Source organism: Mustela nivalis (assembly GCF_964662115.1).
Source record: "Mustela nivalis genome assembly, chromosome: 12".
Taxonomy (NCBI): domain Eukaryota; kingdom Metazoa; phylum Chordata; class Mammalia; order Carnivora; family Mustelidae; genus Mustela; species Mustela nivalis.
The window spans coordinates 58,126,173-58,149,650 of NC_139031.1; the positions used below are offsets into that span (position 1 = coordinate 58,126,173).

The 23,478-nt window shown below is 37.2% G+C and overlaps 1 protein-coding gene and 1 pseudogene across 2 annotated transcripts in view; both read left to right on the forward strand.

The window, feature by feature from the left end:
* The first annotated feature begins 11,350 nt into the window (after window positions 1-11,350).
* Window positions 11,351-11,860, forward strand: LOC309845071 (transcription factor BTF3 pseudogene; annotated as a pseudogene). The gene has a single exon. The product of its transcript is annotated as a transcription factor BTF3 pseudogene (transcript).
* Window positions 11,861-20,209: 8,349 nt separating this feature from the next.
* Window positions 20,210-23,478, forward strand: part of ETV1 (ETS variant transcription factor 1) — a 102,016-nt gene continuing 98,747 nt past the window's right edge. Inside the window, exon 1 of the mRNA XM_082693024.1 lies at window positions 20,210-20,302. The gene's annotated coding sequence lies outside the window, so the exon portion shown is untranslated. The remainder of the gene's footprint in view (window positions 20,303-23,478) is intronic.

A 23,478-nucleotide genomic window follows, 5' to 3' on the forward strand; every position in this document is an offset into this window, starting at 1 on the left:
TCCCCATCCCCAAAACTCAGGCCCATTGAAAAGGGCTTCCGGCTTTCCCCAAGTCTCCTTTATCTCTTTTCTCCCAGCACTGGATCACTTGAATCTCTCTAAAACCTTCCTTAGGCACACTCCTTTTCAAAAGTTTTGAGTTGTTAATTATTCTCTAAATGGTAAATTCTAAGCCTCTGCATGTAGAAATTAAAATCCTTGAAAATATGGCCCGTACTTCTCTTTCTAGCCATATCTCCATCTTGTCCCTGACACAGTATATATTCCACTGAAAGAGAAAAACTCACCATTTCAAGGAACTAAATTTGCCTGCTTCAGTGCCCTTCCTTCAGTCAACAAAGGACTAAATTTCTTCCCGTTGAAATCATGTCCACCAAGATCCAGCCTGAACACCACTTCCTCCCAAGAGCTTTTCCTAATCTCTCCAGCTGGAAGAGATTACCTTCTTGAAGCCCTTGGTTAATAACACTCTCCTAACCCTTGGATTTTTCTTTTTTGTGTGTTATGTCCCCTATTAGGGTTTTTTTCCTTTATTTCTTACAGACAAAAACACATCATCTCCTCCTCTTCATCCCTCATGATTCTTGGCATAGCTGTGGTCTTAAGATGGCTATCCTAAAGTAACCACTGAATGAATGAATGACATTAATATGTCATTTGCCATAATGGTTTTCTAGAGACACTCAGCTTATGAAATTTTCATCTTTGGGACTTTTCATTACTCTTGGACTACAAAGCCCTTCTTGCTTGATTGAATGTACATGGGCCTAAGAAATCATCCATCCAGGGGCACTTGGGTGGCTTGGTCGGTTGAACGTCTGACTCAGTTTTGGCTCAGGTCATGATAGGTTTGTGAGCTCCGTGTCGGGCCCTATGCTCAGCGGGAGTCTGCTTCTCCCTCTCCCTCTGTCCCTCCCCTGGCTTATGTATGCTCTTTCTCTCAAATAAATCTAAACAAAACAAAACAAAACAAAACAACAACAACAAAAAAAAAGGAAAAGTAAAGAAAAAAAGAAAAAGAAAAGAGAGAAAGAAAGAAGGAAGAGAAAGGAAATCATCCATCTAACTACTCCTGTGGCTGAAATATCGGAGAGGTACAATAACTTGCCCAAATCATGCTGTTAAGGATGACACTGAGTCCAGTGGTAAGTTGGACAATTCTTTGTTTTGTCAGGAATTATCATGTTTGTTTTTCACTTTTGTATGAATATTCCATACAGCCTTGTGGAAGTTTATTCCGTTGCTTCAATAATGCTGTAATCATTAGCAATCACACATTTTTATTGGTAGACAGCGAGAAGCATTGACCTATGTGCTCTGCAGTCCGTTGACTGTGTTTCAGCTTACGTTGAGTTCTGCTTTAGGATGCATTTCAGCTGGGCTTAGCCCCAGACTGGCAGTGGGGCTCAGGCTTGCTTCATGCCTCTTCTTTGGGGGGCAGGCGAGCTAATGGGGCAGCAGCTACCTGAAGCATTTCTTTCTTGGTATATCACTGGACCTCAGGAAATAGACTGAATTGCTACACTGTCATGTATGCCCACATTCCACTGGCCAAAGACAGTCATCTGGCAAAACCCAATACAAATGCTTCTGGTGAGGGGAACTCCATAGTGACAGGGCAAAATGCATGGACGTACAGAAAAAATAGGAAGAATGAGGAACAGTTATCTACCTACCACATGTGTCTTTACAATTAGTTTTTATTATGTTTACATTTGTCATTCATATCTGAAATAGGAATGCATATTAAAATATTTCATTTCTATAGACATGGTTAGATGCACTCCTTATAACAAATGGAACTTGAAAAGAAAAGAAGTGAAAATTTACCACTATTGAAATGTAGTTTTTCTATCTCCATGAAACTGGAAAAATATGTGTATTTAATTTTGTCTTCATACTTGACAAAATTATCATAAGACTGGCCTATATTAATCATTTGATATTACTCATAATTCTGCTGGTATGAGAAATTACAGTGATTTTACTCATGTTAGCAATTTAAATGAGTAAAACTATAATTAAAAATATTAAGGGATTTTCTCTATAAGGGATGTGCACCACCAAACAGAAGAATGAAAAGGTATAATTTTTAATTTGCAGTGATAAAATTCATGTGAAAATTGCTCAAGATAGAAATTTTTTACAATTACTTGATGCATGTGGTCTAAAATCAGTTTCAATAAACCTTTAAAGGAAACTTCATGGAGCATGTTTACATAAATACACTGCAGAATAATTTATACATTTAAATTGACTTCCATGTGGAAATGACGTCATTGAAAAAATATTCAATACTTATTAATTATACCAAATCTTTGCCTCCCTGAGTACTTGTCAATGATTATCTATAGTCTAAGCAAAATATTATATAAGAACAGTTTGTTGGGCTTCATGTATGTACTTATATATCTGAAAGACAGAGAGTATGTACTTATGTATCTGATGGACAGAGAGAGTGAGAGCACAAGCAAGAGGACCGTCAGGCAGGGAGAGAAGCAGGCTCCCTGCTGAGCAGGGAGGTCAGGGCGGGACTCGATCCCACGATCCTAAGATCATGACCTGAGCCAAAAGCTTAACCAACTGAGCGACCCAGGTGCACCTGTTAGGCTATATTATGCAATCTTTTTTTTTTTTTTTTTAAGATTTTATTTATTTATTTGAGAGAGACAGTGAGAGAGAGCATGAGCGAGGAGAAGGTCAGAGGGAGAGGCAGACTCCCCATGGAGCTGGGAGCCCGATGCGGAACTCGATCCCGGGACGGATCATGACCTGAGCCTAAGGCAGTCGTCCAACCAATTGAGCCACCCAGGCGTCCCTGTATTATGCAATCTTATTTTAAAAAGTTTACTACCGGGGCGCCTGGGTGGCTCAGTGGGTTAAGCCGCTGCCTTCGGCTCGGGTCATGATCTCAGGGTCCTGGGATCGAGTCCCGCGTCGGGCTCTCTGCTCAGCAGGGAGCCTGCTTCCTCCTCTCTCTCTCTCTGCCTGCCTCTCTGCCTACTTGTGATCTCTCTCTGTCAGGTAAATAAATAAAATCTTAAAAAAAAAAAAAAAGTTTACTACCTTGCTCTGATACTTAATAAGATCTATAAATATGCATTTAGCTATACATTTTCTTAACAATCCTGGGACAGTCACACCTTTAAATTCCTTTCTGGTGCCTTGTGTGCAAGATAGAACAGTTTTAGAAAGCTCAAAATAATGAAAATTTAGGGGCTTAATGAACTGTTCCATTTTTTTCTTCTTAGAAATTAATATGCAACTAGTAACTTATATAATAGTCATACTTGAGAGGCTGGGTCTGAAAATTCAACATGAAGATCTGTTTAAGAAGTATTATTGCCATAAATTTAAGGAGCCAATACTGAATTCTCTTTATCTCTCAGTTATTTTGTATCTGTTTGGGTGGCCTACCAAGAATCCTTAGCCCAGCTTTAGTATGAATTTCATGTGGAAAGGAGCCTCCTGTTTGGCCTTTGTTTTTCTTTTGCCACATACAGTTTAATAACTGCTGGTTCTTTGTGTTTTTTTCCAGGAGTTCTGAGGAGTGTGTCCCATCAGATGTGTTTTTTGTTCCCACTTGCCACAAATAGAGAACAGGTAAGAAAAATACCCCAGGAAAATGAGCCCCCACACTATCATCCTATGGAGTCCTGCATGGGCTCTCTGCTCAGTGGGGAGCCTGCTTCCCTCTCTCTCTCTCTCTCTCTCTCTCTGCCTGCCTAATTGTGATCTCTGTCTCTCTGTCAAATAAATAAATAAAATCTTCAAAAAAAATAAGTCATTTACTTCTATATGATAACTCACTGTTGTATTGTTCAGTTTTTAACTAGGGTTCAGATATAGATCAGGCAAGAGCCATGCTCAAGTTACCTGAAACTGTAGTCAACTTTGACAATGTTGGTGCTTTCAGAAGTTCTCTGGCTTTCATTACCATCATTTATTCATATTCATAAGGAAAAATGTTTGAGTTTTTCTGCACAAAGAATACTGGACTGCTAATTAATACTACCTTTACTGAAGTATGTATGTGAAGATAAGAAAAAGGATGTCTCACTCTGGTTCTTAATTTCATCTTTTATAAAATGAAGAATTAGAACTGTATTGGCTACAAGGGTACCTCTGATAAGAGGATATTGTAGTGAGAAGAATTGTGTGTAGCCCTTATTTGTGACCAGTTGGCAGATCATATTTGTGAGGGTCTTGAGTGAAGAGCGTGAGACAGGATAATTTATTGGTAGACATTAATTTGTGTTTCATTTTCATTGCCATGGAAGGATTAGAAAAAAAAAGAGCTATTTTCATTTTGGTATCTCTATTTCACTCCCATCCTCATTCCAGAAAGTAGCTAGAGTTTGTGCTTCCTTTGTTACCTAAAGATAAACTTCCCTCCCAGGGTTTCTTTCTGAAGTCTCAGTTTATTGAAGAATTATGCTGGAGGCTAGAGAGAGGAATGGAGGAAGACACAGAGGAGCAGAAGCAACCAAAGTAGAAAAAGATTGTCTCGAATAGGAAGGTGATGAACAGTTCTTGGACCCATGATTAACAGGGGTCCACACGTCCATCCTTGCTGAAACCCCAAGAGTATGGAAGAACCTGGGGGAGTTTGGTTTAGAACATGGGTCTTCTAAGGAGGTAGGTCTTGAAGTACTTGACAAAGCTACTTTTGACTGCAACTACCTACCTTTAAGAAGATGTAGGCTTATATATTAAGTATGCCCTCAGGTTTCTGTTTGACTAAAGAGCTGAGGCCTTCCCCCATTTTCCAGTCATCCTGTGAAACTCCCCAAAAGGCAGGTAGATGTTGCCAAAATGACTAAAGTTGGATCTCTTACCAACCAAGCAAGAAGAAGCTTAGAGTCAGAGTCCATCAGATTTAATGACAAGAAAGATAATGTGACATTTATTGTTAGCGAATTTAGGAACTAAAAATTATAATGGCAGCATAATACTGCAGTAAAAAGATTCTTTGAAAATGAACTATAAACATAATCTGAATAATTAAATTAGAATTATTTTCCTTCCCTCTAAGCATCAAAAAGCAAAGTTCAAACTATAGAGAGAGGGAGGGAGAAAACAGTGTTGTAGTTTGTTAGAATAAATCACTGCACATATAAATTTTCTAGGATTTTTTAATGTGCAGAAAAATGTAAAGTTCTCCAGATTTTTACTTACCCAGAAGGTAAAAATTTTTAAATCAATTTATTTTTTTATTTTTTATTTTTAGCCCTTATGAGTGTACATCACTATACATTCAGGAGATTTGCCTTTACAAAGCTTAGTTACTTCAAGAAAGAGTCCAGTGAACCTGTCACTGTGATATAGTGGTGGGAAACACACTCCACTGTGTGTCAAGTGTCCTGACTCGACTCCCAGTTTCTGACCTTAACCCTGTGGACTTGATTAAATCATTTAATTTCTCTGATTCTCAGTGGTATCATCTGCAAATTACAACAATTGTAATGAGAGATGCCAAAGCATTAGCTAACTTGAATTTTTTATTATGATTTTTCAAATACTTTATTTTCCTGGCTTTAGCCACATACCTTGAGAACTTCCGTCTTCACTGCCATTCATCAGTCAAGATCAACAGTGAAAAAAGCTCCTGATTTTTGTATCAGCTAACAATTTCAGAATTCCCTTTTCTGATTGTTTTCAGAGTCTATTTGAGTTCCCCAACAAAATGAGTATCAATACTATGACTTTAAACTCACACCAATATTCAAAGAAAGGCAACATTACCCACATTTTTTTAATTCACAAAATGCCCTCCAAATGGTTATAGTTGTTTGAAAGAAAACCCACACTTGAAGGCTCTCTTATATTAAAATTCTTCAACAAAAACATGTTGCCAGCATTGATGACATCTAAAGAGGATGAAATCTAAAAGCACGTTAGGCAATGGCAGTGTCTTGAAATAAGCATCATCCTCTGTTTATATGTTGTATTTATTTCACTAAATATAAGGAATGTATGTTTGCCTTAATTAGGATTTTTTCTTTTTTCTTTCTGAAACTTCAGTAAGGTTTTATGAATTGTAGAAAGTACTCGGCTAAGGCCAAAAAGAATATGTATTTACATTATTTGTTCTTCTTCAAAATCAGAAAGAATGATACCATAATTATATCAATGTTTACCAAAAGAGACTTCATTTTTCTGCATATGTACATTTTTTTTTCAAAGACTTTATGTATGTATTTACTTGAGAGAGAGTGAATGAGAGAGCATGTGAGGGGAGAGGGTGGGAGGGAGAAACAGACTCCCCGCTGAGCAGGGAGCCTGTTGCAGACTCAGTCCCAGAACCCCAGGAGGATGACTGAGCCGAAGGCAGGTGCTTAACCAATTGAGCCACCAGGTGCCCCTGTGCATGTATACGTTTAACTGAACAGAAAATTATAGTTCAGACATGTAGGGAGACTGAGCTAGAATTTCTGAACTAATTTATTAGAAGGTGAAAAGTAGTAATTCAAGCATATTTTGTTTACTCAACCCATTGAATATTTTCCTTTTATTTCTTTTTTCATTTTTCTTTATTTTTAATTTTTACTTAATCTCTAGAAGTAGTAAATGACAAAAATAAATGTGGTTATATTAATCAAATTTGTAACAACACTATTAGAAAAACTGAAAACAATGTGTATAGCTTTCAAGACTCCAAGTGTGAAAAACAAACAACATACCAAAGTATACAGAAAGATATGGTAAGCAAAAAAAAAAAAAATACAAAAACAAACCCCACCCAGTATTTGTGGGAATGTCAATTTCAATTGGATTTCTAGAGACGATCTAGATCTCAGAAGAGCTGACTTAAAAAAATAAAACACACCAGAGAAGCTGCAAAATCATGTATATATTTTTAATTTCTTATTTGAATATAGTTGACATATGCATTACGTTAGTTTCCGGTGTGTACCATAGTGATTTAGCGTCTCTGCACGTTCTGCTATGCTCACCACAAGGGTAGCTCCCATCTGTAATCATACATGGTATTAAAATATAAATGACTGCATTCCTTGTGCTGTACTTTTTATTCCCCTGACTGGAAACCTCCATCTCCCATTCCCCTTCCCATTTTGTCCATCCTTCCACCTCCCTTCCCTCTGGCAGCCATCATTTTGATCTCTGTGTTTATAGGTTCGATTCTACTCTTTGGTTTGTTTATTTGTTGTTTTGTTTTCTAGATTCTACATATGAGTGAAATCATATGGTTATTTGTCTTTCTCAGTCTGACTTATTCACTTAGCATCACACCCTCTATGCTCATACATGTCGTCACAAATGGCATGATCTCATCCTTTTTTGGTCTGTGTCCTATTCCAATGCGTGCGCACGCATGCGTGCACGTGGGTGTGTGCGCGCGCGCGTGTGTGTGTGTGTGTATGACATCTTCCTTATCTATTCATCTATCAATGAATACTTAGGTTGCTTCGCTCTCTTGGCTATTATAACTAATGTCTCAAGAAACATAAGGGTGCATGTATATTTTCACACTAGTATTTTTCATTTTCTTGGGGGTAGATAGCCAGTAGTGGAATTACTGAATCATGTAGTATTTCTATTTTTAATTTTTTGAGGAACCTCTGTACTGTTTTCACAGTGACTGTACCAATTTACATTGCCACCAGCAGTACAAGAGGGTTCTTTTTTTTTTTTTTCTCTGCATTCTTGCCAACACAAGTTATTTCTTTTTTCTTTTATTCTTTTAGCCATTCCGACAGGTATAAGGTGATATCTCATTGTGGTTTCGGTGTGCATTTCCCTGATGATTATCTTTTCATGTGTCTATTGGTCATCTGTGTGTTCTATTGGAAAATATATTTTCAGGGAGAGCCTGGGTGGCTCAGTTGATTAAGTATCTGCCTTTGGCTTAGGTCAAGTTCCCAGAGTACTACAACTGAGCTCCACATAGGGCTCCCAGCTCAGGGAGTCTGCTTCTCCCTCTACCCCTCTCCTCTGCTTGTGATAGCTCTCTCTCTCTCTCTGTGTGTGTGTGTCAAATAAATAAAATCTTGAAAAAAAAAAAAGAAAATATCTTTTTGGGTCTTCTGCCCATTTTTTAATCAGATTGTTTAAATTTTTGGTGTTGAGTAGTGTAGATTCTGTATATATTTTGGATATTAGCCTCTTATGATATATCATTTGTACAGTGATATATATTAATACATAAAATAGATAATACATAATAATATATATTATATGTAATAATAAATAACATATATATTTACAAATATCTTCTTTCATTTAGTAAGTTACCTTTTTTGTTTTGTTGATGCTTTCCTTCGCTGTGTGAATCTTTTTATTTTGATGTAGTCCCAACAGTTTATTTTTCCTTTTTTTCCCCTTTCCTTAGGATACATATCTGGAAAAATGTTGATGTGGATGATGTCAGGAAAAATTACTACCTGTGCTCTCTTCTAGGACTTTTATGGTGTCATATCTCACATTTAGGTCTTTAAAACATTTTGAGTTCATTTTTGTGTGTGGTGTATGAAAGTGGTCCAGTCGTTCTTTTGCATGCTGCTGCCTAGTGTATTGGAGAGACTGTCTTTTACCTATTGTATATCCTTGCCTCTTCTGTCATAGATTAAATGATCATAGAAGCATGGTTTTATTTTTGGGCTGATCTATAGATCTTTGTGCCCATTTTGGTGCCAGTACCATGCGGCTTTAATTGCTACAGCTTTGTAGTTTATCTTGAAATCTGGAATTGCGATACATCTAGCTTTGTTCTTTTCTCAAACTTGCTTTGCCTACCCACAGTCTTTTGTGCATCCATACAAATTTTAGTATTTTTTGTTCTAGTTCTGTGGCTGCTATTATTGTTGTGATAGGAATTGTATTGAGTCTGTAGATCGCTTTGGGTAGCGTAAACATTTTAACATTATTAATTCTTCTAGCCCTTTTAGCATGGAATGTCTTTCCACTTCTTTGTGCCATCTTCACTTTCTTCCAGCAGTGTTTTTTAGTTTTCAGAGTAGAGGTCTTTCACCTCCTTGACTATGTTTATTCCTAGGTACTTTATTATTTTTAGTACAAGGGTAGATGCAAGAGTTTCCTTAATTTCTCTTACTGCTACTTTGCTCTTAGTGTATAGAAACACTACTGGTTTCTGGGTATTAATTTTGTATCCAAATTCATTTATTAATTCTAATAGATTTTTGTTGAAGTCTTTATGCTTTCTATGCATAGTAGTACAAATAGTGACAGTTTAACTTCATCCTTACCGGTATGGATGCCTCTTACTTCTTTTTCTTGTCCAATTGCAGTGGCTAGGACTTCCAGTATTGTGTTAACTAAAAGTGGAGAGCGTGGACATGGTTTTTTTTTTTCTTGATCTTAGAGGAAAAGCTCTTAGTTTTTCCTTGGTGTATAATGTTTGCTGCAGATTTTTCTATATGGTTTTTATTATGTTGAGGTATGTTCTCCCTATTCCCATATCATTGAGAGTTTTTATCATGAACAGATGTTGAATTTTGCTAAATGCTTTCCCTGCATCTATTGAAATGATCACATAATTTTTATTTTTTGTTTTGTTGATGTAGTGTATCACATGGTCATTTAAGTTTGAATATATTCTTTAAAAATGTTTTTTACTCCATATTTTATATGTATGGTTCCATATTTTACATATATTTATTTGTAAATTTCTTTTTCCTTTTTTGGGGAGCAAATTCCTCTGCCTCCCTATTTTGCTTGACATACTGTGTTTGTTCATATAAATTAGGCAAAACAGCTTCTTTGTGTAAACTTGAAGGAATGGATTGTTTCTCTTGCTATTCTCTTTTGTCATTGTCTCTGTCTTTTGTTGTTTGGAAGTTGTTCAGTCAGCCTTCAGTTCTTCTTAGGAGGAATTTCTCTCTAAATAGGTATAATATTGTGTTCTGTGGAGGTGGTAAGCACAGGATCTTTCTACATCACCATCTTGGACTAGAACCCTATTTATGATTTTCCTTAAGAAATACCCTTTAATTTCTTTTCAGTGTTCCAAAATTCATTGTTTATGCACCACGCCCACTGAAAAGAAATAAAATAAAACAAAATGGGGGGGGGGGAGAAATACCCTTTAGTAGAGGCATCTGTTAAACATGTCCCTATTGCTCACCAAAGACCCACAATGTCAAAGTGCCAGCTTTTTTTCGAATTTTAAGATTTGGGATGTTTTCTGGAAATCAGTTCAGTAACTGTAAATTATAATAGGCATACATATTTTGTTCACATTAGCCTTTATGAGTGGGAATTGCTTCCAACACTTTAATGAGACTAAAATAAAGGCATTGACTTAAACTCTGAATACTCAGATTTGTCCATAGGATTTGAGGGTAGGTAAGAAAGCAAAAAAGTTAGTAATTCTGTCTTATAGTTAGAAAAGCTAAAGCAGAGACATCATTAAATGAGTTTCACAGAGTTAGAGAGTAGACAATGTCAAGTCTAGAACCTAAAGAATCTTAAGCCATTATCTTTCAGTCTATGAAAATTAAGTCAGAATGATTAATCCTGGGCACCTGGGTGGCCCTGTCAATTAAGTGTCTGCCTTTGGCTCAGGTCATGATTCCAGGGTTCTGGGATCGAGTCCCACATCAGGCTCTTGGCTCAGAGAGGAGTCTGCTTTGCCCTCTACTCTCCCCCCTTGCTTGTGATCTCTCTCTCTCTCAAATAAATGGATAAAATCTCTTACAAAAATAATTCTCTCAGGAAATAAATAATACCATGGTGGGATGCAGCCTGTCTTATGAAGTGTCTATGAAATTTTTACATCACCAGAGAAGTCATCCTTGGTTTCCTTAACCCACAGAAAATAAGCTAAGCAGTCAGTAGGAAAATATCATACGAATAGACAAATATGTTCTAAATACTTTCCTTTGCCCCATATTTTAAAAAGTAATTTTATATTTACATACACACAGAAATTGAATAAACTTCTATTTAAAATTTTCAACTCTTCTTTTTAGAAAATGCCAGTCTATAGGACTTCATTTGGAAAGGAAATCTTTTGTAATAGTACATAAATCACCTCCTGACAATATTAATAGGCATTTCCTAATTCCATATAATGTATTCATTTTATCAAACAGGAAATGCAAATTCCCATTCTTTGCTATTCTCCCATTAAAGATATGCCACTTCATTGAATTAGAGACTTTTGTTGAACACAAGCCAACCATTAAAATGAGATTATGAATAAGAAACACACATATTCATCCTACCACTTTCATTCGTAAAAGTTCATGAGAGCTCTAGCTGCCATCTTGCTCCCCCGCCTGTGTGCACCTAATCTCAGCTGGTCCACCTGAGACTCCCTAAGCACGAACCCTATTCCCCCACGCAGTCCCATTTCTGCTCCAACAAGATGAAAGAAACTATCATGAACCAAGTGAAATTTACCAAACTGCAAGCACAAGTGTGCCCTGGTGGGAAAGGGACTGTTTGAAGAAAGTTGATGGCTCATAGAATGGCTATAGCAGATGATTAAAAAACAAAACAAAACAAAAAAACCCTTCAGTTCTCCCTAAAGAAGTCAGGGATAAATAATATCTCTAGTGTTGAAGAAGTAAATATGTTCACAAACCAAGGAACAGTGATCCATTCTGACAACCCCACAGTTCAGATATCGCTGGCAGAGAACACTTTCTCCATCATAGACCACGCTGAGACAAAGCCGCTGACAGACATGCTTCCCAGTATCTTAAACCAAGTTGGTGCAGACAGTCTGACTAGCTGAAGAAGACTGGCTGAAGCTCTGCCTACACAGTCTGTGGGAGGAAAAGCCCCATTTGGTACCAGAGAGGATAATGATGATGATGAAGTTCCACATTTTGTGGAGAATTTTGATGAAGCTTCCAAGAATGAGGCAAACTGAATTGAGTCAACTTTTGAAGAAGGGAAAACTTGAAGAAGTTACTGGGAAACTGCTATCTTATATTATGACTGCCTTATAAATTTTGTTCATGGATCTGATAAAATCTAGATCTCTAATATTTTTAAACCCAGACCCCTTGGACACTGCAGCTCTTTTCAGTTTTTGCTTACACACAATTCATTCTTTGCAGCTAATTAAACTGAGGAAGCCTGGGAATAAAGTTTGAAACAAGGTTAATAAAGTTCTTTGCCTGGGGAAAAAAAAGTGTGGGAGACTAGGAGAGAATAATGAAACATCTAAGTAGTTCTGTCCTAACACAAGAGGGGATGCATCACTTTTCAGAGCCCCACACTTACATGGGCCTTCATTTGTATTTTTCTCCCCAAATATTATTTTATCTTGTAAATATTAAGGACTGGCTTACATATAAATGTTTCAGTTCTTCTTGATAATGGTCATTTATTGGAGATTCTTCTTTAGAACCAATAATACGTACAGCATATTAGTTGGAACTTACACTTAGCATTTCTTTTCCAAATCCCAATTTTTTTCTTCCTACTTCCCTGCCTGTCCCCCCTTTTTTTAGTAATAGCTAAATTGATAATACAAATTAAGAAAGGATTTGTGTTTGTGGAGATTAGTGAAAGAATGGTGAGAAAGATTTTTTTTTAATTTTTTTTATTTATTCATTTGAAAGAGTGAGCGAGCAAGAGCATGAGCCGGAGGGAGAGTTAGAGGGAAAGGGAGAAGCAGACACCCCGCTGAGCAAGGAGCCCAAGGCAAAGCTCCATCCCAGGACCCTGGGATCATGACCTGGGCTGAGGGCAGATGCTTAACCCACTGAGCCACCCAGGCGCCCCAAGAAAGATAATTTTTTAATGATAGAGTTTTTATTTATATTGTAGGACTTCCTTAGTGTTCAAGTTTCGTATTTCTTCATACACTCTAGTCTCCCTATTGACTGCTGTCGCTCCGTATAATTGGAATTGTGAGCTGGATTCCCAAAAAAGGTTGCAATAAAAAGGGAGAAGTGGAAAAGTTATAAAGAAATAAAAATAAGTGTTGGTTTTATTATTTATTATGTACCCACTATTATTAAGTATATCATTAAGCGGTCATTTAAGCCAACAATAACCTTGTAAGCTGCGTGCTATTTTTTTTTAAAGATTTTCTTTATTTATTTGATAGAGATCACAAGTAGGCAGAGAGGCAGGCAGAGAGAGAGGGCGAAGCAGGCTGCCTTCTGAGCAGAGAGCCCGATGCGGGGCTCGATTCCAGGACCCTGAGATCATAACCCACTGAGTCACCCAGGCGCCCCATGAATGCTATTTTTAATCTACATTTCAAAAGTGTCAAAACAGTGCTTAGATTAAACAACCTGCCTAGGATCACACACAGCTATTAAGTGACAGAAGCAAGCTCTGGAATCAGGCAGCCTAGCCCCAGGAATGTATCCTTTCTTAATGTCTTCTTCCCCTCCCATTTTCTCTCAGCTGAATCCAGCGTTATCTTTTTTTATTATTATTTGTCTTACTAGGCAAGAAGCAGCTTGTTTCCATTCAGAAAAATTTCAGCTGTGATATCAAATTTTTTAAAATAATCAAATGTATATAATCTGAGAGAAAGTGAATGTGACAAGCATTGATCTGTTTGACAAAAGATAATTTCTTTTATCCTTTTATCAACACTGTGATGTAGATATTTTATTTTCCCCATTTCACAAAATAAATGAAGACCCAGGAAAGTAAAGTAACTTACCACACGTCACCCATCTGTTAAGCAGAGAAGGCATGATTTGTACCCATGCAGTCTGGCTCCAGAATCTTTGTTCCTTACAGGGGCTGACTTCTCCATTAAGCATACAGACAGTGCCAAGGGCTCACCATATTTTAGGGGGTCACAAAAATGTTTCAATTTGAATTTCTTCAAAAATCAGAAGTAAAAAGTTAACATAGTAACATTGATTATATAATAAATATGAATGTAATAATATTGAATACATGATGATTTCTTATGCCAACAGACTTAAAAATAACAATAAAATTATATATGTATGTGTATATACATATATATAGAAATAAAAATTTTTTCTTCAGTGTAGGAAGTAGCCCATGAAAGCAAAAGCATTTAGGGCCTGCAGATGTCAAACTACAGCCATGTTCTTAACTGCTGTGCTATGCTGCCTCTCATTAATAAATAAAGTTCACAGATACACATTCTTCAGTTTAGTTGTGGAAATAATTTTCTTCTGTAGTTACCTACTTATTATTTATTATCCTTTTTCCCAGTGAATGGCATTCCATCATTTCTTCCCAACCAAAAGGGATTAAGTTTACTGCTAAACCGCATACCTAGAATCATAAGAGAAAGTGCTTGTAGACAATAAAATGTAGCTGAGGTCAATTTCACAAAACATAAGACTGAAATCAAATAAGTTGTTTCACTGAGCCTCATTAATTCAATGGAGAGCCATATTTGGGGGTGGGGGTTGGGGATTGATGACATAGATCTGAAAATACTCTGAAGGTTAAAAGGTAGTTTAAACGTTGTATCCTTACCTGTACTGATATCAAGCCTTGTTACAGTCTACATTTACTTTATTTTTTTGTGAATATTCATGTTTTATTGGAGAAATAGTGCTATGTAACATTCCAGAATTCCATAGCCTTTAAGTGTTATATAATATGCAGTGCATTGAGGTATGTATTTCTTTTCTGTGCTCTGAAAAATAATGAGGGTTTAAAATAAGAGAGGGGCCCATACTTTGGTTCGGGGATTGACATTAGGATAGTGGTTTTCCACTTCTGGCTCACAGTCGAATGCCTACACAGTAAACTCTTTTCACAAGTTATTATGGTCTGCATATTTATGTCCTTCCCAAATTCATATGTTGAAACCCTATCCACCAATATGATGGTATTAGGAAGTCAGGCCTTTGGGAAATAAATAGAATTAGATGAAGTCATGAGGGTAAAGCCCTCATGAATAGGATTAACATCCTTGTAAAAGTTGCAAGAATACTGCCTGTGTCCACCCTCTGCTGTGTGAGAATACAAGAGAAGTAGGCAATTTGTGATCCAGAAGAGGGACATGACCATGTTGGTGCCCTAATCCTGGACTTGTAGTCTTAATGTTTATAAATCAGCCAGGGAATGTTTGTTTTAGCAGCTTGAAGAGACTAAGGCACCCCCACACACATATACATACATATATAATGCATAGGCAGTATGAGACCGTAGTAAATAATTCTTAGAACTTTTTCAACTATATGCTCTTTGTATTTTAAAAATGTTTCATTACAATGTATTCTTCCTTTATAAAAGAATTTTAGAGTTAAAGGTATTTCCCCTTTCTCCACTGATATCTACCCGCCTGCACCCATGCCTTTTCTGATATTCTTTGGGTTCTTATCTGGCAAAATAAAGACTGTTAACTTTATGTTAACACTTACATAGTTTTGTTTTTGTTTTAATTTTACCAATCCCCAATCGGACCAAACTGATGAACTACTCAAGAACCCCCAACTCTTTATAACAGATGCTCTGGTATTCCACATGACAAACAATTTCTCTTTTTTCCTGAATGAGCTCATTAAGGCTCTAGGTGCCAGAGAGACTGATAGCTTTAGGGCACTACAGAAAAAAACAAACAAACAAACAAACAAAACTCAAAAAACCCAAAAATGGAACAAAAATGGAAATGCAAGTATCATTTCATCAATACTAATCAATAGCAATTTTCTCCTATTCCTATTGTAACCATTTCTTAGTAAAGAATGTCTTTTATGTCCACATGGTGATATTAAATCAATAGAATTAGTAGCCCTTGGGGTCGACTCCTACTGCTGCTTTGTTGCTTTGTTTTTGCTCAGAAAATTAACACGAGTATTTCACCCACTTGAATCCATAGAGCTTTAGTCCTATACAATGTTCTCCCAGGGAAAAATAGTAGGTGTTCAAACACTTTTGATAAGTTTACTCGGTCTCAACCCCAAGCCCTCACCATCCCCAACTCTAGGTGGCCCTAAACCACCTCCACTGAAATTTAGTTCACTGGGAACCTTCTCATATTAAAGGCTCTGGTAAGTGCCAACGGGATATTTGTTTTATTTTAGTTTAAATTAACTTAATTGCATTCAACTCAGCATTTCTTAAACTTACCCCAGCACAGCACCCCCCTGCCCCACAACACCTATTAGTGTTCCAAGATAACATCCTTCCCTCAGGACAAACTTTGAGAACTGTGTTCACTTTATTGTGTAATCACAGTCATCAAGACTACACTTAGAAAGTACTTGAAACCAGACTTGCACAATTCTTCAGCATCCATTCATTCATTTGTCTTGAGGTGAATGGGAGTTGAATGACCTGAGGTTTATGTCTCTGTTTCTCTGCTTACTGGTTCTATGACTTGTGGGTGAATCCTTTCCCTTTTTTGAGTATCGGTTTCCTTGACTTTATTTTAATTAATTTATTTATTTATTTATTTATTTAAATTGTTTCACAGAGATGCCCATTTTATTGAAGAAACTTTATCAGACTTTATAAAGTTGCCCCACATTTCTGAATGTGAATCTTTATGTGAATCAAGCTTTATAATTGTTATTGGAAATAATGCTTCAGATTTAATGTCTACTTTGCCACATATACCTAAGCAGTTTTGAGACTTGACTTGTTAGGCAGATTCATTTTATTCAGGGGGGCTTGGTTAACCTGCATCATTAGCATACGTGTGAAATTAGAAGTACTTAGGGACCGCACTGTCTTCAGCTTTTTCTCACCAAGGCTAACCTCCAGGAGGTGTAGGTTAGCAGGAGGCTTGCTCTCATAGTGTATCCCTTTCTGTGGATTTTCCTAACCCAGTAAACAGATTTTTTTCAGCAGAGGGAAATGGAAGGTATAAAAGTAGGTGGGTAGCTTGTTCAGTGATTGAACCTAAAAATCAAGTGTGTATTTGGAAAAGCATACTTTGTAAGAACAGCAGATTGTCAAAGGTTGCATGATGGGACAGTTCCAGGAAATCATAAAGGCTCTCAAGCGATCTCAAAATAATCAAGTTCAGGGTTTCCTTGACTTTAAAAAGGGCCACTAATACTGCTAGTGCTAGTGCTGTTCTCAAGACCTCATGAGAAAATCAAGCAATATATAAAGTGCTCAGTGCCCAGAGCAGAGCTCAGTGTTTCTTCCCACTCATCCCTCACCCTCCTATGTTTCACAAATGAGAACAGTTAAAAATGAACAACAACAACAACAACAACAAATTCTAATTAAAAACAAAACAAAACATTTTTCCCATTCAAGTTTTTATAATTCTGAGGAAATTGTCTACTTTACTCATCTTGGGTTAGTGGGCTACCTGTGATTTCCGTGACTACTGAAAAAATAATTTTACATGAGACTAATTGCAAAGCAGATCAATTTTTAGAATAAACGTCCTCGAAAATGTCTCTTTAATTTCCATTTAATTGGAACAGATTCATTTGCCGTCCTTATTCATGCAAAACTCCCATTGACATCACTTAGTTCCAAACTAAATTAAGTAATGTAAATGATAAAAGCAGAATCACTGCACAGAAGCAAGAATATTGGGCTCCTTCTGTGGCTCCACACAATTGCAGAATCTAGCAGAAGGGGACTCGGTGACAGAACAAAGCCTCTGAGGCAAGACAGTAAGCGAAAGCATAAACAAGAAAAAGTGGAATTTGAGGTCCCTGTCATGGACATTCGGAGACAGGATTTATAGAAGAGAGTGAAAGATTCCATTTCACCTTGAACATGCTTCTAATTAACTGTATTCATTCAAGGGGTACATGGTGCATGCTTAGTTTGAGCCAAGTCCAGTTTTAGGCAGGCTTGTAAACAATCCTTAAGACCACTGGGATCCACCCTACTTTCTAGAGCTTACAACTTGTGGTAGGCAGAGGAGGAGAGAGGAGGGGTCAGGAAGGAAACAAAAACTAGGACACATATGTACACAAGTTGGAAAATCTTTTTTTTTTTTTTTTAAAGATTTTATTTATTTGACAGACAGAGATCACAAGTAGGTAGAGAGGCAGGCAGATAGAGAGTGAGAGAAGGAAGCAGGCTCCCTGCTGAGCAGAGAGCCCGATGTGGGACTCGATCCCAGGACCCTGAGATCATGACCTGAGCCGAAGGCAGCGGCTTAACCCACTGAGCCACCCAGGCGCCCCACAAGTTGGAAAATCTTATACAAGCTGAATCCTATGATGAAAATAAGACAGATTAATTTGCTAGAGAGAGTGAGTAGGAGAACCATGGGAGCATGTCATGAAAGGTCCTTCCAAAGGGGTGTTTTGTTGCTCTTGTATCTCTACTTTTAGTTTATGCTTCCCATTTGGTTGGGGGTGCTGTATGATCTGTGCACTTCTCATGTAAGACACTGCCTGGTACACTGTGGTAATGAATACTGAATAGAGAATTTAATAGTAGGAAATACATTCGAACTTCAGCATAAGGGATTTAGTTATTATTAGACATATCCCAACCCTGGAGTATTAAATCTCTAAATGGTATTGTTCCTCTAAGTTCTCGATTTCCTTTGTGTCTTAGTCTGCTCAGGCTGCTGTTATAAAATACTATAGGAGAGGTGTCTGACACTTATTTTCTCACAGTTCTTAATATTGGAAATACGATATCATGGTGCCAGCATGGTCGTGTTCTGGGGCTCTCTCTTCATAGCCTGGCTTTTTCCTATGTGCCAACATGGCTTGCTTGTGTAGGGGGAAGGGGGGCATGGGGAGGGGAGAGCGTGGAAAGGAGGGACATTTGGGGAGGGAAGGCAGGAAGGAGGGAAGAAGAGAGGGACTGAGGGAGGGAAGGGAGAGAAATGGGGGGTGTGTGTGAGAGAAATCTCTTTCTATTCTTTTAAAGCCCCTAATCTGTCTTGAGGCCCCACTCTCGTGATCTAATTTAACCCAAATTACTTCCCAGAGGCCTCCTCTCCCAATGCTATCACATTCCAGGTAGGGCTTCAACATAGGCGTTTTGAGGGGGATGCAAATATTTAGCCTGGAACATTGGTTTAACAGCTTTAAAAATAGGATGTTTTTACTAAATCTTTCAAGACATCACTCAACTATGTGTAGGAATACAGCCATAAATAAGATAAAGCCCTTGTTGCCGTAGAGCCTTAAGTCTAATTTTGGAAGCCATTTTGAATACATTCGAATGGCAAATAAATCTGTTGACTCTGATAGATTGGATATTTTTAAGAGAAAAATGTCCTTATGAGGCACCTGGGTGACTCAGTAGGTTAAGCATCTGCCGTAGGCTCCGGTCATCATTTTAGGGCTCTGGGATTGCGCGGGGAGCTTGCTTCTCCCTTGCCCCTTCCCCCCACCCTCCTCCCTGCCCATTCTCTCTCTCTCAAATAAATAAATAAATAAAATCTTAAAAAAAAAAAAAGTCTTATAGAGACCTTTAAATGGTCCCCAAATGATGACAGCCTCCTGATATTCACTGCTTTGTGCCATCCCTCTCTCACATTGGATTGGTCTTTGTGACCAATAGCATAGAGCAGAAGTGATCGTTTGTGACTTGCAAGGCTAGGACATAAAAAACTGAAGCCTCCATCTCGAGCTTTCTGTCTTTTGGGTTATTTGCACTTGGGAAGCCATGTCATCAGCAGCCCTACGGAGAAACCCTTGTGGTGAAAAACTAAGCTCTATAGCCTGTAGTCACAAGGATCTGGGACTGCCAACCACCACATGAGCAAGCTTAGAAGCAGATTTCCCTCCAGATGACTGCAGCTCTAGCCCACAGCTTGACTACAGTCTCAAAAGAGACCCTAAGCCAGAAACACCCAACTGAGCTGTTTCTAGATTCTTGATTGAGAGATACTGTGAGATAATAATCGTCGGTCGATTTTCGCTATTAAATTTGGAGGGTGTTTGTTACACAGTATAGATAAGTAATGAGTCTTTCAGGGCAGTTAGTTTGAGAAACAATGGTGTGGAGTGTTCTTGACGATTTTATTAGATAATGAAGGCTTAAGTAAGTTAACAAATTCTTATTAAGTATGGCTGGATGTGTTGGAGAATAAGACTTGTTATGGTGCTGATATCAAACTAGGTGAGCTACCTACCGATGCTTCTTCCTGCTGTAAGATTACATCATCCAGAATCAAGCACTGGTATCTTCAATTGTGTCACAAATGATTCCAATAACAACAATATATAAATAACTATAACAAATGTTATGGCTTTTTCCTCTATTTTAACTGATAACATTTATTATTTTAAGAATTCTGAGTGGATTTTGGGGGTGTGTGTGAGAATGTGTGTATGTTCCAACTCTAAATGCTAAATTGTTTTTAGGTCTCCTCCATACACACACCTGAGGCAATGGGGTTTTGCTTCCTGAATGCCTTTCTGATAATGGCTTCCTTCATGGACTCAAATGACACCCATCTTTCCTAACAAAGGTTAGGCTTTCGTTCATGATTAACTTTTTTTCTGGGTGGACTGTGTTGCCCTGAAATATATTTGATAAACTAATAAGCATTGATAATATTTGACAGAATGGAAACAGGGTGTAACTTCAATTTAGAATATAAAAGTGAACCAGGAATAAAAACCTGAGTTTTATTTAGAGTGTGTCATACAGATACAAAGAAGATTTGTAGCTTTCTTTGATGTGCTTACATGAAATGCCTGTAGTCAAACGGCTATTTTTAAACTTGAGAAGGAATTCAGGACAAAAGGAACATTTTAAATATAAAAGGGAATTCAGAAACATCACAAAGAAGTGAAATCACTATTACGAAGTTCAAAGACACATTGTTCTTCAAATACCAAGAATCTGACTTAAGTATCATTGGTGACCCTCATTCAAGGAAGACTTTCTAGGTTTTAAGGAAGTTACAGACATGAGGCTATTCTTTTGCCTCCTTTTTAGAAACTGTTCTGTTTTGGGCATCTATTCTATTTTACTTTCTTGAGATTACTTTCTCTGTTGTGCTTTCTTGTCAATTCTCTCTCTCCTTCAACTACCATGCTAGACTTTTTGAACCCTATAATGAGATCATAGAGGCAAGAAGACTGGCCTCTTGTGTCAGGCGTCAAGCGAGCCAACCACCAGAGACCAGGGGAGGTTCTGCTGTGTCAGTCCCTCACCTGAGGAGGATAATTATTAGAGACCAAGAATTGGTCCTCACATAGATGGGAAGGTAGAAAATTGTTTTAAACGTGGGTAGGAAGTCAGGCTGAGTGTTCCCAGGTGTCAAGGACATTTCTAAAAGTCATCCAGAAGGTCACAGTAATATAAATAATGGCATCAACTGAGAGTTGAGATGTGTTGTCTGACATCAGAGTAAAGTTCCAACAGATAAGAAACGTGACTTTTATGGAGTACCAACTCTGCAGTTTAAATACATCAGCTCGTTTCTCCCCCACAGCAATTTTGGAAAATAGATTTTATATCCATTATATAGATGTGGAAACTGAGACCTAGAAAGATAAGGTGATTTGCCTTGTGTTGGAGCCAATAATTCAAATCCATGACCCTCTGAGACCAACCCTCTTTCTATTATACTGTTTTTTTTCTCCTGTACTGTGGTTGATTAAAAGTAAGAAAGTCAGGGGTTGCTTTCAAAAGGGTTCTAGGGCATCGAGTACAAACCCTTCATTTAATAAATTTTTTAAAAGGTCATATTTGTACAAGCTATGATTCTGAATTATATATTTCAGATACTTTGCTTTTGGCCCCATAAATATCACTGCTTTAGAAATCACAAAGAATGTTGTTATTGTTGTTTCTAAATGAGATAAACCTACAAATGTGAGAAATATATTCAGTTGAGTGTAGCTTTTAATTTTCTTTTCTTTTTTTTTTTTAATGACATATAATGTATTATTTATTTCAGGGGTACCAGTCTGTGATTAATCAGTCTTACACAATTCACAGCACTCACCATAACACATACCCTCCCCAATGTCCATCACCCAGTCACCCCATCTGTCCCACCCTCTCCCCTCCAGCAACCCTCAGTTTGTTTTCTGAGATTAAGAGTTTCTTATGGTTTGTCTCCTTCTCTGGTTTCATCTTGTTTCATTTTTAGAGCAAATTTTAATCTAAAAGCCATTTCTACTCAGGTAGTCAGCCCTTGCCAATTGCCCAACAGATTTTTGTTTTCAGAAAGTCATTGCTCATAACATTGCTTAAATATTTGAAATTTGTTTATATTTGTAGAGCAAGGCAGTTCAGGAGCATGCTATCCATTTACTGGATATCCATTCATCCTCCAGCAAGCATTTGACACCTTCTCTGTGTCAATGACTAAGGACACAATTGTAATCAAGATCCTAAGGAGTTTATCAAACGAAAGGCAGTAAGAAATATTTATACATAATTTGGAGCTATGGAAAAATGTCACCTTTGAGAGCCACGAAGGAGGAATTCTCCTAATTCTCCTTTGGGGATCATAATTGGATAAAACAAACTCTTTCCAGGAAGACTTTCTAGAGGAGGTTACCTTGGGAAGCCAGCCTGGAAATACTATTCCTCCCAATGTCTAATACACATAAAAGGTTAGCTTGTTAGGTATTTTGAGTGTTCTCAAGTTGTGTCCCAGAGGAATAAAAGTCAATTTCTAAAATGGACCTTTAGAACCCTTTTTGTCTTTGTTAACTAATCCATCTTTTACATTTGGGGAAAGTATAGCAACCATATCTCCATTTCTTGTTGTGGTCCAGAAAACAACTGTAAGAGTAGAGATTGGTGAACTTTGTTGCTGTTTTATTCTTTTGAATTTAATTTACTTATTTTATTTTATTTATTTTTGCTGTTTGTTTGAAAGTTACCAATGCCATGCTTTTGGTTTTTAAAAATGTAAGGTGTCATCTTTCTAAAGGAAAGTTTAGGATTTGTATTTTGTTCTTTGCTTATAAGCATAATTATTCCAAATTATGTATCATTTAAAAGTTATGATCCCTGACTACCTACATATATTGACCTTCTACAAATGGAAACTTCTTCGGTTCTTACAAAACTAATTCTAATCTAAACTACTAATTCATTCATTCTTTCAATGGTGTAAAAAACTTGACTGTAATACATGCATATTGTAACCAACCCCTATAAGTACTAGGAGAAAAATTCAGTTACCTTTTACTTCACATTAATCAGATCTACTAGAGGTACATGTGACTAAAAATAAAAATGGTTGTATCCTTTTTGATGATCAAAAAAAAAATCAACATGTTTAGATAAATATAGTATCTATAGAAAGAAAAAAGAAGCATAGATATATATTGTACATACTCAGTGGGGGTGATATTGCCCCCAAGTGTTGAAAATGCATTCTTGGAGGAATAGCTGTTAAGTATTATAATAGTTTGTGACTCTCCAAAGAAATACAGGACATGAACAGATACACAGTATATTTCTGATATTAAAATTTAAGTTAGGGATAAAAAATGCCCGAAAAGTTTCCTTAAGGGGCAGTAATGAAACAATGTTGAGAAACTATGGTGTCTGTGTGTGTGTGTATGTGTGTGTGTGTGTGTGTGTGTGTGTGTGTATTTTGTATGTGTATATATGTATACCTTTATGTGCTTTATTTTCAGTTTTGAACAAAAAGAGGATATATTACTCTCTTTA